This window comes from Phyllobates terribilis, unplaced genomic scaffold, assembly GCF_046119375.1.
Source record: "Phyllobates terribilis strain yellow unplaced genomic scaffold, ASM4611937v1 Scaffold_11__3_contigs__length_659146591, whole genome shotgun sequence".
Lineage (NCBI taxonomy): Eukaryota > Metazoa > Chordata > Amphibia > Anura > Dendrobatidae > Phyllobates > Phyllobates terribilis.
In genome coordinates, this window is record NW_027362771.1 from 99,729,927 (window position 1) to 99,746,640 (window position 16,714).

At 48.0% G+C, this 16,714-nt stretch overlaps 1 protein-coding gene across 4 annotated transcripts in view; it reads right to left on the reverse strand.

Annotated features, from left to right (window-relative positions):
- Positions 1-16,714, reverse strand: part of UNC5A (unc-5 netrin receptor A) — a 598,360-nt gene that overhangs the window by 383,505 nt on the left and 198,141 nt on the right. The window lies entirely within an intron of this gene.

Below are 16,714 nucleotides of genomic sequence, written 5' to 3' on the forward strand. Positions count from 1 at the left end.
TCACATCTTTTACAGACTGCCCCTGCCGGTGATTCAGCTGCCTCTGCTGATGTCACGCCTTTTACAGACCACCCCTGCCAGTGATTCAACTACCTCTGGTGATGTCACGTCTTTTACAGACCGCCCCTGCCGGTGATTCAACTACCTCTGGTGATGTCACGTCTTTTACAGACCGCCCTTGCCGGTGATTCAACTACCTCTGGTGATGTCATGTCTTTTACAGACCGCCCCTGCCGGTGATTCAGCTGCCGTTGCTAACGTCACGTCTTTTACAGACCGCCCCTGCTGGTGATTCAGCTGCCTCGGCTGATGTCACGTCTTTTACAGACAGCTCCTACCGGTGATTCAACTACCTCTGCTGATGTCCCGTCTTTTACAGACTGCCCCAGCCAGTGATTCAGCTGCCTCTGCTGACGTCACTACTTTTACAGACACTTCCTCCCGGTGATTCAGCTGCCTCTGCTGATGTCACTTCTTTCACAGACAGTTCCTGCCGGTGATTCAGCTGCCTCTGCTGACATCATTTCTTTTACAGACCGCCCCCGCCGGTGATTCAGCTACCTCTGCTGATGTCACGTCTTTTACAGACCGCCCCAGCCAGTGATTCAGCTGCCTCTGCTGACGTCAAGTCGACAGAGCAGCAGATTCTTTTCCGCCCTGCTCTGTCGATGGGGGTGACTGCTGAAGTCGTGCTGATTGACAGCCGGCTCTCCCAGTTAGGCAGTGGGAATCTGGCTGTCAATCAGAATGACGTCAGCAGTCCCACCTGTTAACAGAAAAAAGGGCATGAAAGAAGCTGCCGCTCTGTCAATGTGATGTCAGCAGAGGCAGCTGAATCTCCGGCAGGAGCGGTCTGTAAAAGATTTTGTGCTGTTATATTTTTAAAATTATTGTCCCTAAAAACATATGTCAACTGTCCACAGGATAAGAAAACTATTCACACAACACTAGTCCCCTTCACTGATCCCAACAACATGGGTTCTAAAACACCCTGTGGAAATGGAGCAGTGGTATGCATATGTGTTTACCTTTTACTTTTGTGGGATTGACCAGACTGCTACCTAGAACCATAGGCGGATTATAATGAGGACGATCTGGGCTACCGCCCGGGGCCCCGAACCTCCAGGGGGCCCGGGGCTCCAGGGGGCCCATGGCCAGATCGTCCTCATTATATGTGCGGCGCCCCAGCACATACCGGCAGACAGTGGCGGGGGGGGCCCGGACCGCTCCCCCAGCAACGGCGCACGGCCGCTGCTTCTTCTTCGGCCAGGCCAGCACTGCAGCAGTTAACTTCCCTGTGCTGGCCCGGCCGCGTCACTGCTAGGAGACACGGCCCTGTGCGCGGCCGTGTCTCCTAGCTGTGACGTCACGCAGTGAGCGCCCGGCCTGCAGTGCTGCAGCGGAAAAGAGCAGAACTGGAGCCGAGCCGGGGGATGGTGAGTGTGTGTCTGTGTGTATGTGTTGTGTGTGTGCAGGCAGATATCATTGTGTGATGTCTGTTTATATGTATTTTTGTGTTTCAAATGTGTTTATGCGTGTATGTATATGTCTGTATATGTTTGTGTGCGTGACTGCGTGCGGCCTCCCACTGAACATAGATGGTGCCGTGCGGCCTCCTGCTGTCTCTGGGGGGGGGCACCGTGCGGCCTCCCACTGTGCATAGATGGCACCGTGCAGCCTCCCGCTGTGTATAGATGGCGCCGTGCGGCCTCCTGCTGTCTCTGGGGGGGGGGCGCCGTGCGGCCTCCTGCTGTGTACAGATGGCTACGTGCGGCCTCCTGCTGTGTATAGATGGCTACGTGTGCTCAATATCGAGTCATACAATTAATGTAAGGCTATGTGCCCACGATGCAGAAATGCTCCGGATTTTTTTTGAGCGTTTCTGCATCTCCCTGGCAGAAAAACGCATGTGGATTGTACATGCGGATTGTACATGCAGATTGTACCTGCGTTTTTCCTGCCAGGGACTTGCTGATGTGAAGCTTTCTTCACATGCATTTCCGCATGCGGGTTGACAAGCGCTTTCCAAGCGATTTTAGCATCACTTGGAAAGTGCTTGACAACTTGGTCACACTATATAAATCCATGCAACCGGCATGGATTTATATAGTGTGACCGTAAAAGAATGGTAAAAAATAAATATATAATTACCTTCTGATGGCCTGCCGACGTCAGCGGTCGCGTGACCCATCACATGACTAAATGACGTCACGGCAGGTCCTTTTCAGACCATCGCGAGGTGCCGGCAAGCCAGGACGCATCGGATAAAGACACCGGGGGCCATCAGAAGGTAAGTATATTTATTTTTCATTTTATTCTTTTTTTACAGGTTCTATGGTACCCGGCTCCGGAGGAGAGTCTCCTCTTTTCCAAACCCGGGTACCATCCGCACATAGAAACGCATGGATTCTGCATGTACAGATGCAGTGATGCGGATTCCATGTGTTCCAATGCAAGTCAATGGCGACGAAAAATAATTGGTAGTGCTGCGGATTTTTCCGCAATGATAATCCGCAGCGGAAATTTCCGCAGCATCTGCACAGCACATGCGGATTATCATTGGGAAACATGGCAGCCCTTCTACCAAGCCTTTTTAAGCATTTCTGCAGCGGAATTGCCGCTGCGGAAACGCTTAAAAAAGGCATAGTGGGCACACAGACTAAAAAAAATTATTATAATTAATATTGTGCCAAATTAATTTCACGCAAACTATCACATGATCTATCACAGGTGATCATGTGACATGTGATACATCAGGTGTGTGTGTCTGTGTGTGTGTGTGGGGGGGGGGGGCGCCTTCTAAACAGCCCGGGGCCCTTGCTACTCTTAATTAGTGTTGAGCCACCCCCGTGTGTTCGCCGAACTGTTCGTCGAACACCTTCGAACACCGTTAACACCAATGGCAGGCAAACAAAAACACAAGGATCTATTGGAGGGCAAGTCTCATGCCAGCAGCCGCGTAATTCCAGCTCCAGTAGTGTCCACTAAAGCTGCTGCAGTTAAAAAGCTTTTATAAGGATCGAGCTCGGCTGTCCACCGCAAGGCATCCTACCGCCAGTCCCAGCCCCTATGCCTTGGGGTGCTTCCTGATGCTCTTCACTGAGTATCCCGTGGTCCCGAAGCATTTCCTTTGAAAAAATTAAGTGTCCAAACTACAGGTGGTGTAGCTTGCTTAACAGCCTGGATAATCCGCTGACTAGCAGACACTGCTACTAGGCACAAAGTATTTCCTGGGCTAGATGCAGTTAAAAATTTGTAATTAGATACTCTCGTTGGATGCTGAGAAAGCATTCCACAGAGTGTCCTGGCACGCCATATATTATTCTCTTAAAAAGCTTGGGGTAGGGGTCTAGGGGACCCTTTTATAGCCAAAATCACGGCCCTATATCGCAATACGTCACCTAGGCTGAAGATAAATGGAACTGTAGCACCCTGAGTGCTCGGTTTCTACAGAGGTGTTGCACCTCACCCAGAGGTGTGATATCTCACTCTCAGGTAAGGATGGAGTGTGTATCAGGACCCGACACCTGCATGCATTACACCACATTGCTGTGGGGCAGGGTGACCAATATGCCCCTGAGATGGGCACGACAGTCCCTGTCCCTGGCTGGAGTGGGGGGAGGGAACACTCAGGAAGGGGAACCCTGTAGTGCAGGAGCAGGGAGGAAGCAGTTCCTGGGTGCATTGAGAAGGGAGTATAAAAGGTGGGCACCATCTTAGTTCAGTGCAGAGAAGTCTGAGCAGAAGTGACAGGGAGCAGGGGCTCTGCATGAGCTCTGCTCCAGAGGCGGGCCTAGTAACAGAGGCCTAGGCCTGGAAGAGGGAGAAGGAAGGAAGAGGAGTGGAGAAGGCTCCAGGAACGAGGAAGGAAGGGATCCCAGGGGTGCGGACGGGCGAGTCGCCACCGCAAGCCCGAATCCACCTGCGTGGAGGGGTCAGGCCAAAGGGGGAGACCGGTCCCCGAAACTAGTGGAGGCGGGAAACGACCCTCAGCTAGAAACCGGAGGCTGTGACCTTTTATGTGGCGCAGCCCCTCGCTACACCCGCTAGGAAGGCACCACATAGGGTCAGGGAAACTGGCGCCAAGTTTATCAAGAGGAGGCCCGAGGCAGCCTGACAGAAGGGTTGGTAAGAAAGGCCAGACAAAGGACACACAAAGGGGGTCCTGTGAAGCACTTCAAAGTTATCTGGGAGTTGTCTGAGCCCCTCACCTGGTGAGCACAGTACGACGTGGGCAGCCGTTACCTGCAGAAGTGGTCTGGATAATAAGAACTGTGAGTAAAGGCCCTGGACTGCATCACTGACTCCATGTCGTTACTGCTGCTGCCCTGCACCATCACCCCCATCCACCGCATACACTGCCCTGCGGCTATACTCCTCCCGTGGGGAGTTATGCTACGCTCTGCTGCACCCACAACACCAGCCTCAGCGGTCTAACCTGCAGTGGCGGTTCACTCTGACCGCAATCCACGGGTGGCGTAGTCGGACGTTTAAACATCAAAACCACATAAATAGTTCCGCCACTGGTTTGACCGCCCTGAGCCACGGAACCGGGTCGCCGCCACGGAGACTACAACCACCAGCATCCACCAAAAATGGTCCGGCTCCGGGCGTCCCAAGGCCCAGGGGGCGCGTCAGAACATTTTCATCACCTTTCATAATCACTAATGGGACAAGGCAGGGATGTCCTCTGTCCCCTCTCTTATACATCCTAGTGACGGAGCACCTGCTCTCATCAATTCGCCATAACCCCAATATTAGGTGGATAGAGGTGGGAGGCACCGAATACAGGTACTCTCTATTTGCTGATGATGTCCTAGTATATATCACTCAATCACATATATCCATCCCTGCTGTTATGGCTGAAATAAATCACTTTGTTACATGGTCAAATTTTAAAATCAATGCAGCGAAGTCTGAGGCCCTCAATGTCTCCCTCCCCAAATCCAGGATTCCATCCAGTCCAACTTTCCCTTTGCCTGGCCCACACAGGGTATCAACTACTTAGGAATTCCTATTCATAGAGACCTCTCCCGTCTTTGTTATCTTAATTTTGGGCCCTTTATTAAACAACTCCATACAGACCACGGTTGGCAAGTTAAAACTGTAAGATTCACTACGTGAACCACTGGTGTTTTGTGGAAAAGCACATGTACACTGTGTTCCAAATTATTATGCAAAAAGTGTTTAGGAGTGATAAGGGAAGAATTTGTTTGTTTGTCAGTTAAACTCATTGATGGTGATGTGTGTCAGGGCTCTTTATATCACTGTAAGCAATTGCAGACACCTGTGCTAATTAGTTTGGCAGGTGTGTCCAATGAAAGGCAAGACTACTTAAGAAGGCTGTCCCACATTATTAAGCAGCCTACATTTTCTGCCAAAATGGGAAAGAAAAAGGATGTGTCGGCTGCTGAGAAGCAACAAATTGTGGAGTGTTTAGGTCAAGGCATGACTACAATCAACATTGTGTGATGATCAGGATGAAGTGTCTTGGCAATCAAGAAGTATGTAGCTGATTCACAGTACACACGTGTGCGTGCTGATAAGGGCAAATTGAGGACTCTTTCCTACAGGCAATTACATCAGGTTAAAAGAGCAGCGTCAAAAAAGCCTTGTCATAGCAGCAGACAAGTTTTTGAAGCTGCTGGTGCCTCCAACGTCCCCCGAACAACAAGATGCAGGGTCCTTCAGAGGTTTGCAGCTGTGCGTACGCCATACTGTCGACCTCCTCTATCCACTGCACACAAGCAGAAACGGCTCCAGTGGGCCAAACAATACATGAAGACTGTTTTCAAAACTGTTTTGCTCACGGATGAGTGCCGTGCAACGCTCGATGGTCCAGATGGATGGAGTGGAGGATGGCTGGCTTATGGACACCCCACGCAAACATGGCTACTGCGCCAACAAGGAGGAGGTGGAGTAATGTTTTGGGCTGGAATCATGGGGAGAGAGATTGCCGGCCCCTTTAGGATCCCTGAAGGGGTAAAGATGAACTCCATAATGCATGTGGAGTTTCTCAAACAGCACTTCTTGCCATGGTTCAAGAAGAAGAACTGTGTATTCCACAGCAAGATCATTTTCATGCATGATAATGCACCGTCTCATGCTGCACATAACACATCTGCATCTCTGGCTGATATGGGCATAAAAGGGGACAAACTTATGGTGTGACCGTCATGCTCCCCTGACATCTACCCCATTCAGAACCTCTGGAGCATCATCAAAAGGAGTGTCTATGATGGCGGGAGGCAGTTCACATCTAAGCAACAGCTCTGGGAGGGTATTCTGTCCTCATGCAAAACAATTGAAGCAGAAACCATCCAAAACCTGACAAATTCAATGGACGAGAGAGTTCAGAAGCTCCTTTCGAACAAGGGGTCCTATGTGCAAATGTAATTTCACCTAGAATAAAGTTTTGAGTTGAAAACTGTTTGATTTCAGTTTCTAATAACCTGCTAATGCTTATAATTTCAAAAATGACCATTTTTTTTGTCTTTATTAAAATGAAAAGGTTGATCGAAGAGTGTGGGGGATCTAAGAGTGTGGCAACCCAGTAGTCAGGATTACTTCGAATTCTGACAATCTGAGGGTCATGTTGCAGGTAGTGCAGCAAGAAGGCACTTATGTGTCTTGCGCATCTCGGAGTCCGAAAATTATTTTCCGGGCTAGATGCAGCTAAAAATTATTATTAATTTTAAATCTGGTGGAGATTAGTATAGATGGCCTAATAGAATCAGTACTGCACACTGCTACAAAGCCCAAATTATTTTCCAGCCAAGATACAGATAAACATGATTAGTAATTTTAAATCTGGTGGAGCTTAGTATAGATGGCCTAATAGAATCAGTACTGCACACTGCTACAAAGCCCAACTTATTTTCCAGCCAAGATACAGATAAACATGATTAGTAATTTGAAAGCTTAAAACGGTTGGTGAGGTGATTTTAACCAATCATCAAGCTTTTACTCTCCCCAGGATGACACAGGGGTAGGAAAGTCATTTCGGATCCATGATTTGTTCATCTTTATGAACGTGAGTCTGTCTACATTATCAGTGGAGAGCCGCGTGCGCTTATCTGTCAGCACACCACCAGCAGCGCTGAACACACGTTCAGACAGAACGCTGGCTGCGGGGCATGACAAGATCTCCAAGGCGTAAGTGGCTAGCTCCGGCCATTTATCCAGATTGGAAGCCCAAAAAGAGCAAGGGTCCAGTGACACAGTCATGGCTTCAATGTTTACTTGGAGATACTCCTGTACCATCGTCTCTAGGCGTTGACTATGTGTCAGACTTCTTGTCTCCTGTGGCCTTGAAAAGGATGGGCTAAAAAAGTGGTGAAATGATTCCGCAAAATTGATGTTACCAGCAGATACTGTGTTTCTGTTACGGTTTGAGTGCTGAACGGTTGGCAAATTGGAACTGTGAGATTCACTACGTGCACCACTGGTGTTTTGTGGAAAAGCACATGTAAGATTCTGCAACAGTCTCTGCTGATACTCCTGCATGCGTGTATCCCTTTCTATGGCAGGAATAATTTCTGCAAATTTACTTTTGTACCGGGGATCTAACAGTGTGGCAACCCAGTAGTCAGGATTATTTCTAATTCTCACAATTCGAGGGTCATGTTGCAGGTAGTGCAGCAAGAAGGCACTCATGTGTCTTGCGCATCCAGGAGCACCAAGTCCCTGTTGTGTAGGTGGCGAGGTAACAATCATGCTTCCTTCCTCTGTCCTCTCCCCCCAACCTCGCACAACACAAATGTGATCAAGGACTCCCTCATCTGATGAGTCTTCCATCAGTTCGTCCTCCACTTCTTCCTGGGCTCCTGCACCTTCCTCACTAGTTTGGCTGCTACCATGCGCCCTGGTAAAACCATCTCCCCCACCCTCACATGCCTGCCGCCTTGGTGCTGCCGACCGTCTGGACCTTGCAGATGTTAGCCCTTCCGCATACAACTCCTCCTCCTCTACTTCCTCCACCTCCTCTTGTGCCACCACCTGACTCCGAATTCTGTTTAACATGTGCTCCAGCATGTAAATCACCGGAATAGTCATGCTGATAATGGCATCGTCAGCACTAAACATCTTCGTCGCCATTTCAAAACTGTGCAGAAGGGTGCATAGGTCCCTGATCTGAGACCACTCCTCCAGCGTGATTTGCCCCACCTCTGGATCTCGTTGGCCCAGGCTATACGTCAGAACGTATTGCACCAGGGCTTGTCGGTGCTGCCACAGTCGCTGCAACATGTGCAGAGTTGAATTCCACCGGGTAGGCACATCGCATTTTAGCCGGTGAAGTGGCAGGCCCAACGACTTCTGTAGAGATGTAAGTCGCTGAGCTGCGGGATGCGAACGGCGGAAGTGAGCACACAGCGACCGTGCCCTCTGCAGAAGACCATCTAGTCCGGGATAGTGGGCTAAAAATTGCTGGACAACCAGGTTCAACACGTGAGCCATACAAGGCACGTGTGTGACATTGCCCCGGCGAAGGGCCGCACCCAGGTTTGCAGCATTGTCGCACACGGCCTTCCCTGGTTTCAGGTCCAGTGGAGACAACCATTCATGAAATTGGTTCTCCAGAGCTGACCACAACTCCTCAGCTGAGTGACTCACATTTCCCAGACATTTCAAAGTAAAAACCGCCTGGTGACGTTGAGCCCTACTGCCAGCATAGTAAGGAGGTGTGCAGGATCCCTTCTGCACAGTTAGAAAGCTTGTGGCATGACCAGACAGGTTTTGGGTGCAGGTGGAGGACCGAGAGGAGGTTGAGGAGGCAGAAGCAGTGGAGGAACTTTGAGATAAAGAGGATTGACGCACAACTCGTGGGGACGGCAAGACTTGGACAGCAGCCCCTTGTCCTGCTGTCACCATAGTTACCCAGTGCCCAGTCAGCGATGTTATAGCAGAAGATGGAGTCCCTCAAGTTTAAAGGCCCCATCTATGCTATATAAGTCTGACAGTTATTTTAGGTGAAAACAACAGCTATGAATGTTCCTTCTTGTATCAATAGCGTGTCCTTGCTAAAAAGATAACGTGATTCTCCCTGGCCAGATGTTTCTTCTTGTAGCAATAATGTGTTCTTGCAGAAAGATGAAATGACCTTGCTAACTAGATAAGTCTAATTAAATATTTTAAAGCATACAGAAACTAGCTTTTTTCGCTTGTTCAGCTAAACTGTATAATCGAACCATATATGGCAAATCCGTTTCCTGCCTTTAGGTTATATATTAGCCCTGTGTTTTGTAATAAAGTTTTTAGAGTATGTTTAGACACAAACATCCTGTCCTGTGTCTTCATTCTCTCCGAGCTCGTAATCCAAACGATAGTAGACCCAAAATTCAGTGACGACAGCTGGCGCCCGAGCAGGGACCTTGAGTTAATCTACCCAAGGGTGCTCGACCGGTCCGAGACATGGGACGAGTAAAGCTCTCTGTTGGTGATATATACAGCGCTGAGGTAAGAATAACTGTTATATTCTACCTAATTATATCACTGCATAGAAGAGACTCCCTCACCCCCGAGCGGTCGGCTCCCCAGGTAATTCAACAGATTGTTGTCTGGCTTGGGTCCCTTTGAACCAGTAGAATCCCTCAGATAAATTGACAGTCCTGCCTTCTATCCTTTTGAGAATTTAAGAATGAAAGTATGGATCCGATGATTGTGTTGTGGATGTGTCCCGGGATTGATGTTTTTGGTCTGTTTTTCTGGTTGGCGTATAAGTCCTAGAGAGGCTAGTAGTGGAATGGTTCAGAAACCTTTGTGGCCCATTGTCTAAGTGACCATTGTCTAAGTGACTGAGGAGTCTCTTCTAGGTGAGGAGAACCGAAAAAAATGGGGAACCAAAATGCCAAGGAAGGCATTATAGCCAAAGACTTAGTGGTACGCAGAGAAGGGAAACAGGCACTGATTGGAATTGACAAAATATTGTGTAAAGCGGGAATGAATGAGAATGGAGAGAAATGGAAATCCTTCTTTAACTCCTATCATGGATGGTTGAAAGATAAGGGTCTGTTAGGGACAGTAGATGTATGGATGAATGCATGCGCTTATTTTGAAGGAAAGATTGAAGAATTAGGAGATGGACATTACAGACTGACAAAAACTGGAATGACAGATTTTCCTCCCTGTCCGCTCCTGACGTCACCCCCACCCCAGTACCAGAATTCCCAGGAACCTAATTGTTGGGTTTGCCCCAGATGTGGACAACAGAACCCCTTGACAGTAGACATCTGTGTGGCATGTGGAGGACCGAGACCCCACCCAGCTAGACAATTCCCAATGAGGACGGTAGTTGTGCCAGGAGCACCAGGAGCAGCAGCAGCAGCAGCAGGGGGGGATGCAGTGGTTCCAGGTCAGGAAGCTCGCACAATGTTAATGTATAGACCATGGAGTCCTTCAGAGCAGTTGGCACTGATCTCCCAGCTGCCACACCCATCCCAGTCCCCTATGGGTTTCGCTAGAATGATCACCACCATACAGGATACGTATCATGCCAGTAGAATAGATCTGCAGGGGGTAATTAAGGGAAAATTGGCAGATGAAGCCCGCTATGATAGGTTGATAGATGAGACAAAAAAACAGTATGCCAATAGGACCGGACCCGTAGATGCAGAATCTAATGATGCAGCAGCTGGAGTCCTATTCGCAGCAGCGTTGGTAAAAGCATGTCAAGACAGGCAAGCAGAAAAGCAAGTTACACTAGAAGATAGAGTGCAGGGAAAGGAGGAAGATCCTAAGGATTATTTCTATGCACTAAAGAAAACCTGGTCAGAAATGGGGTTCAACCCCAGGAATAAGACTAGTGAGAGGGTATTAGCAAGTGCTTTCATGAATGGACTAAAGAAAGAGATTGCAGAGAAGGTAAAAGCAAGTAGACCGGACTGGAGATCAGTGAAGGCAGAAGATTTAGCTAGAATAGCTCAGGGGGCACAGCATGACATAGCGCAGGCAAAAAGAGCTGCCAGAATACATATAGTAGAGACGACCCCCAGAAACAACAGAGGCAGAGGACGGACTGAAAGAGGAGGACAGAAACTGTGTTACGGATGTAAAAAGCCAGGACATTTTAGAAAGAACTGTAGGACCAACCCGTATCCAAATGCTCAGAGTACGGGTCCTCCAGCCGACCAAACAACGCCCCCATAGGATGAGGGTAGCTTGCACATGAACCCCCTCATCTCCTTACCCCCAACTCCCAGTTGTATAGTGCAGGTGAACCTACCAGGAGGACATGAAATCGATTTCCAAGTAGATACGGGGGCCGACAATTCAGTAATTACGCAAGGTGATTGGCCATATACTGACACTGATTTTTCACATCATGTCATTGCCACCCCCTTCAATTCCCCGTCTGTCCTGCTTCCAGTCACTAAAAGAATTCCCCTGCAAATTCAAGGAGCTACTGTACATAGCCAGCTCATGGTATCGCCCCGAGGCCAATGTAACCTTTTGGGAAATGATGTGTTGTCCCAATTACAAGCACATATTGAGTATCATCCCGATGGCACTGTCACCATGACCCCAGGTTTAAAACCAAGTACCCTTTGCAAAATTATGTCACTAGATATTGCCAGCATAGAAGAGACAAATGAGTTTCCCCCGATATTGGAGCAGGCTGTACCACATGATTTTTGGGCCTCAGACAAAACAGATGTTGGTAGGTTAAGAGTTCAACCAGTAATGGTGAAATTAAAACCAGGAGCCATCTTGCCTCAACAGAGGCAGTATCCCCTTAGCTCGGCTCAGGAGAATGCGATAGCCCAGCAGGTCCAAAAATTACTACAGAGAGGAGTCCTAGTCAAAACCCAGTACCCTTGCAACACTCCCCTGTTCCCAGTAAAGAAAAAGAGCGTGCCAGGACAACCAGCCGCATATAGAATGGTCCATGACCTCCGGTTGGTTAACAAAGCCACAGAACTTCTAACACCAGTTGTGCCCAACCCACATACTCTTCTGTCACAGATACCTTCTAACTCTCTTTGCTTTTCAGTGGTTGATTTGGCAAATGCATTTTTCAGTGTACCATTACATCCTGACTGCCAGTACCTGTTTGCTTTCACATTCCAGGGTAGTCAATATACATGGACAGTGTTGCCACAGGGTGCCCAGAATTCACCCACAATGTACACTGCAAGTCTGCAGGAAATACTGGAGGGATGGTCTGAACCACATATCGTTGTTTTGCAATATGTCGATGACCTGCTCATTTGTGCCCCCTCCAGGAAACAATGTCATAGTGCAACTATATCGCTTATGTTGTTTCTCTATCACGCTGGCTGCAAGGCATCGAAAGATAAGCTTCAGTTTTGTAAATCTTCAGTCACCTTTTTGGGACATTGCATTACACCAGGAGCTCGTCATTTAACAAATGCATGCAAACAAGCAGTACAGGCATTCACCGTCCCCATTAATGTTGCAGCCCTCAGAACTTTTCTTGGACTTGTTTCCTATTGCAGACAGTGGATTCATGCCGTCTCTGTTTTAATGCAGCCCCTCTATGACTGTCTTACCCCAACACCTTTTGTACTAACATCAGAGGCAATAGACTGTTTTTATTCTCTCAAGAACCGTATTTTGGCCGCTCCAGCTTTGGGTACCCCTAATTATGAGCTCCCATTTACTCTGTACCTTCATGAACAAGCTGGACATGCAGCAGGAGTTTTAACTCAAACACACGGTGATAATCAGAGACCTGTTGCCTACTTTAGTGGCAGATTGGATGCGGTAGCCAGATGTGCACCATCCTGCGTACGTGCTCTGCATGCTGTCGGACTATTACTCCATAAATCCGCAGACATTGTTCTTGACCACCCGCTCACCGTTCTAACACCTCATGATGTCTGCACTATATTGAATCAAGTGCAACTCGCTCACCTCTCAGCAGCACGTCATCTTAGGTTACAATGTGCACTGTTAATGCCTCCCAATGTTTCTTTACAGAGGTGTACTACCCTGAATCCAGCAACTTTGTTACCTCTCTCGGATCTAAAGGAGGAGTCAGGTACTGTGCTTTTTAAGGAAGATCCAAGAGAGGAAGTTCCTCATGACTGTGTACAAATGATGGCACAAGAAACGGCAGGTTTACCTACTGTATTTGAACATGAATTACAAAAGGCAGATTTTGAATTTTTTGTAGATGGATCCCGTCATCAGGACGATTCAGGTACCTTCCATACTGGATATGAAGTTGTCTCCCTCAATGCAGTAATCAAGGCAGAACCAATGCTCCCACACCAGTCGGCTCAAGAAGCTGAACTTAGGGCCCTAACCGAGGCCTGTAAACTAGCGGAAGGTAGTATTGTTAACATTTACACAGATTCTAGGTACGCATTCGGTATATCGCATGATTTTGGTCCAATATGGAAGTCAAGAGGTTTCCTGACGGCAGCAGGACACCCCATTAAGAATGCTGATGCGGTCCAGCAGTTAATTGATGCGCTACAACTACCCAAACAAGTAGCTGTCATAAAGGTAAGAGCACATACCAGACGCACCGACCAGGTAAGCAGAGGAAACGCGATGGCAGATGCAGCGGCAAAAACAGCAGCCTGTAAGCCGCAACAAGGGTCAACAGTACGTCAGTTAAGTGCCCCTAAAAACCCCTTTGTGTCGGAGGACATCTTATCACAAATGCAGGCTCAGGCTCAAAAGGAGGAGGTCGATAAGTGGTTAAAGGAAGGTGCATGCCTGAATGAAGCAAATGGGGTATGGGGGAAAGGGACACAACGATGCCTTCCAAGGGCACTGTACCCAGCAGCTGCCCAGATACTACATGGGCCGACACACCAATCTAAAACGGGTGTGATGAGTGTGATGCAGAAACATTGGGTGGCACCAGGATTCTCCACCTGTATTGAAAACCTGGTACAAGGGTGCATGATATGTGCTACACATAATCAGGGTAGAGTAGTTAAAACACCACCTAAACACACCCCCGGCCCCTCTATCCATTCCAGAGACTGCAAATTGATTATATTCAGCTGCCAAAGTCAGGATCATGGGAATATGTGTTGGTCTGTATTGATTTGTTCTCAGGATGGCCAGAGGCTTTCCCGATTGCCAAAGCCACGGCTGCGGCAACCGCAAAGAAACTGCTTGCGGAGGTGGTCTGCAGGTATGGGGTACCAGAGGTAATTGAGAGTGACAGAGGTACACACTTCACAGGTGAAATAATGAATGAAGTCATGTCAGCTCTAGGAATTCAACAAGCATTCCACACCCCATATCACCCACAAAGTAGTGGTAAAGTGGAAAGACTGAATGGGACATTGAAATTAAAAATTCAGAAAGCCATGGCTGAGACAGGAAAACCATGGCCGGACTGTTTACCACTTGCTCTGTTTTCAGTAAGATACACGCCTAATAGAAAGACTGGACTCTCTCCATATGAGATATTGTTTGGCAACGTACCCAGCCTAGGGTGTTTCTATCCGCAAGCATTAGAAATGAACAACCATGTGCTAAGTTCCTATGTGAGGGCTTTACACAAAAAGATTAAGCAAGTACATGATAATGTCTTCAGTTCTCTTCCAGATCCAGATCAAGACTCTAGCAGCCATACGCTGCAACCTGGAGACTGGGTGGTTATAAAAAGACAAGTGAGGAAGAGCCTAGATCCACGGTTTGATGGACCCTTTCAAGTTCTGCTGACCACAAGTACAGTCGTTAAGCTAGAGGGAAAAGAGACCTGGATCCACGCGTCCCATTGCAAAAAGATACTAGGAGAACCAGCGGACAAAGAATGATGACATTGTTTATACTTACCTGCATCCTTGCGACCACAGGTGCATGGACTAGGTTAGGCACCATGGATGGAGACGACAATAGATTCATTAGACACCATCTTGCTCTAATCGATGGACTAAAGGAGCAAAATCAGACCATTGCTAATTGTTGGATATGTACACATGCCCCTGTGACGTCCACTAGCATACCCTTTCTCGCTGTCCCGGTCTCATGGGAAGAGATAAACTTTTGAGTGAACTGTTCAGATACTTTGGCCAATAATTCCACACAGAGATTTTCCTTTCTAAATCCCGCAAATTGGTTTAAAGGTATTGGTGGGTGGTTGGCTGGTATAGTACAAGCTATTTTACAGGTTTTGCTAATGTGTCTTGCGGTTTATTTGGTTTTTAAGCTTTTTTTAATGTGTATTCAGCGTTGTACTAAAAGAAAACATAGAAATTCGTATTGATAAATGAAGGAACAAAAGGATGGAATGTTATAGCAGAAGATGGAGTCCCTCAAGTTTAAAGGCCCCATCTATGCTATATAAGTCTGACAGTTATTTTAGGTGAAAACAACAGCTATGAATGTTCCTTCTTGTATCAATAGCGTGTCCTTGCTAAAAAGATAACGTGATTCTCCCTGGCCAGATGTTTCTTCTTGTAGCAATAATGTGTTCTTGCAGAAAGATGAAATGACCTTGCTAACTAGATAAGTCTAATTAAATATTTTAAAGCATACAGAAACTAGCTTTTTTCGCTTGTTCAGCTAAACTGTATAATCGAACCATATATGGCAAATCCGTTTCCTGCCTTTAGGGTGTATATTAGCCCTGTGTTTTGTAATAAAGTTTTTAGAGTATGTTTAGACACAAACATCCTGTCCTGTGTCTTCATTCTCTCCGAGCTCGTAATCCAAAGGATAGAAGACCCAAAATTCAGTGACGACAGCGACATGTAATGCCCCTGTCCATGCCTACTCGTCCAAGTGTCTGTGGTGAAATGCACCCTGTCACACACAGAGTTTCTCAAAGAAGCGGTGATGTTGTGTGCGACATGCTGGTGGAGCGCAGGCACACCTTTCTTTGAGAAGTAGTGCCGACTGGGCATCTGGTACTGGGGCACTGCGACGGACATAAGGTCTCGAAAATCCTCTGTGTCCACCAGGCGGAAAGGCAGCATTTCTGTAGCCAAGAGCTTGCAGATGGTGAAATTCAACCTCTTAGCTTTCTCATGGCTAGGAGGAAATGGTCTTTTACTTGTCCACATCAGAGGGACCGAGGGCTGGCTGTTGTGCTTAGACGGGGTTGATAAGGGTGTCCCCGGCAAACTGCCGGTCTGTGAGGAACATGCAGGTGGACATGTTAGGTTGCCTTGATCCAAAGGTGGTGCTATCGATGTTGGACAGCGCTCAATACCAGCTGGTGTTACCACCTCCAAAGAAAATGATGACCTGCCAATCACGCTGGCTGTTGCGGGTAAAGAGGTGGCAGGCCTGCGTCCCAAAACAGGTGTGACTGCTGCCCCCCCAGTCACAGAGGATGAAGAGGCTGCGGATGCACAAGATGTGGCAGACGGTGGTTGGCCCGGCCGGCTAGGCCGCATTGTAGCACAGTGAGCTTCCCACTGCAACTTATGCTTCAAGTCCATGTGCCGGTTCATGCATGAAGTACTCAAACTATGTATTTTTTGGCCTCTACTTAGCTTTTGCTGACAAATGTTACAGATAACATGAGCTGGGTCATCTTTATCGATCTGAAAAAATGCCCAGGCTATGCAAGGCTTAGCACCCATGTGACCTGAAGAGCCACCACGACTTGTGGTGAGAGGCAGAGTTGTGTTTGAGGATGCAGTTGTTGAAGTGCTTCCAGTACTACGTCTCTGTCCAGGAAGGCGCAACCTGACCTCGTCGTCACTAGCATTCTCCTCCACCTCCTCTGCTGACCTCATCTCTTGGTTGACTGTGGGTTGACAGTAAGTGGGATCTCCAA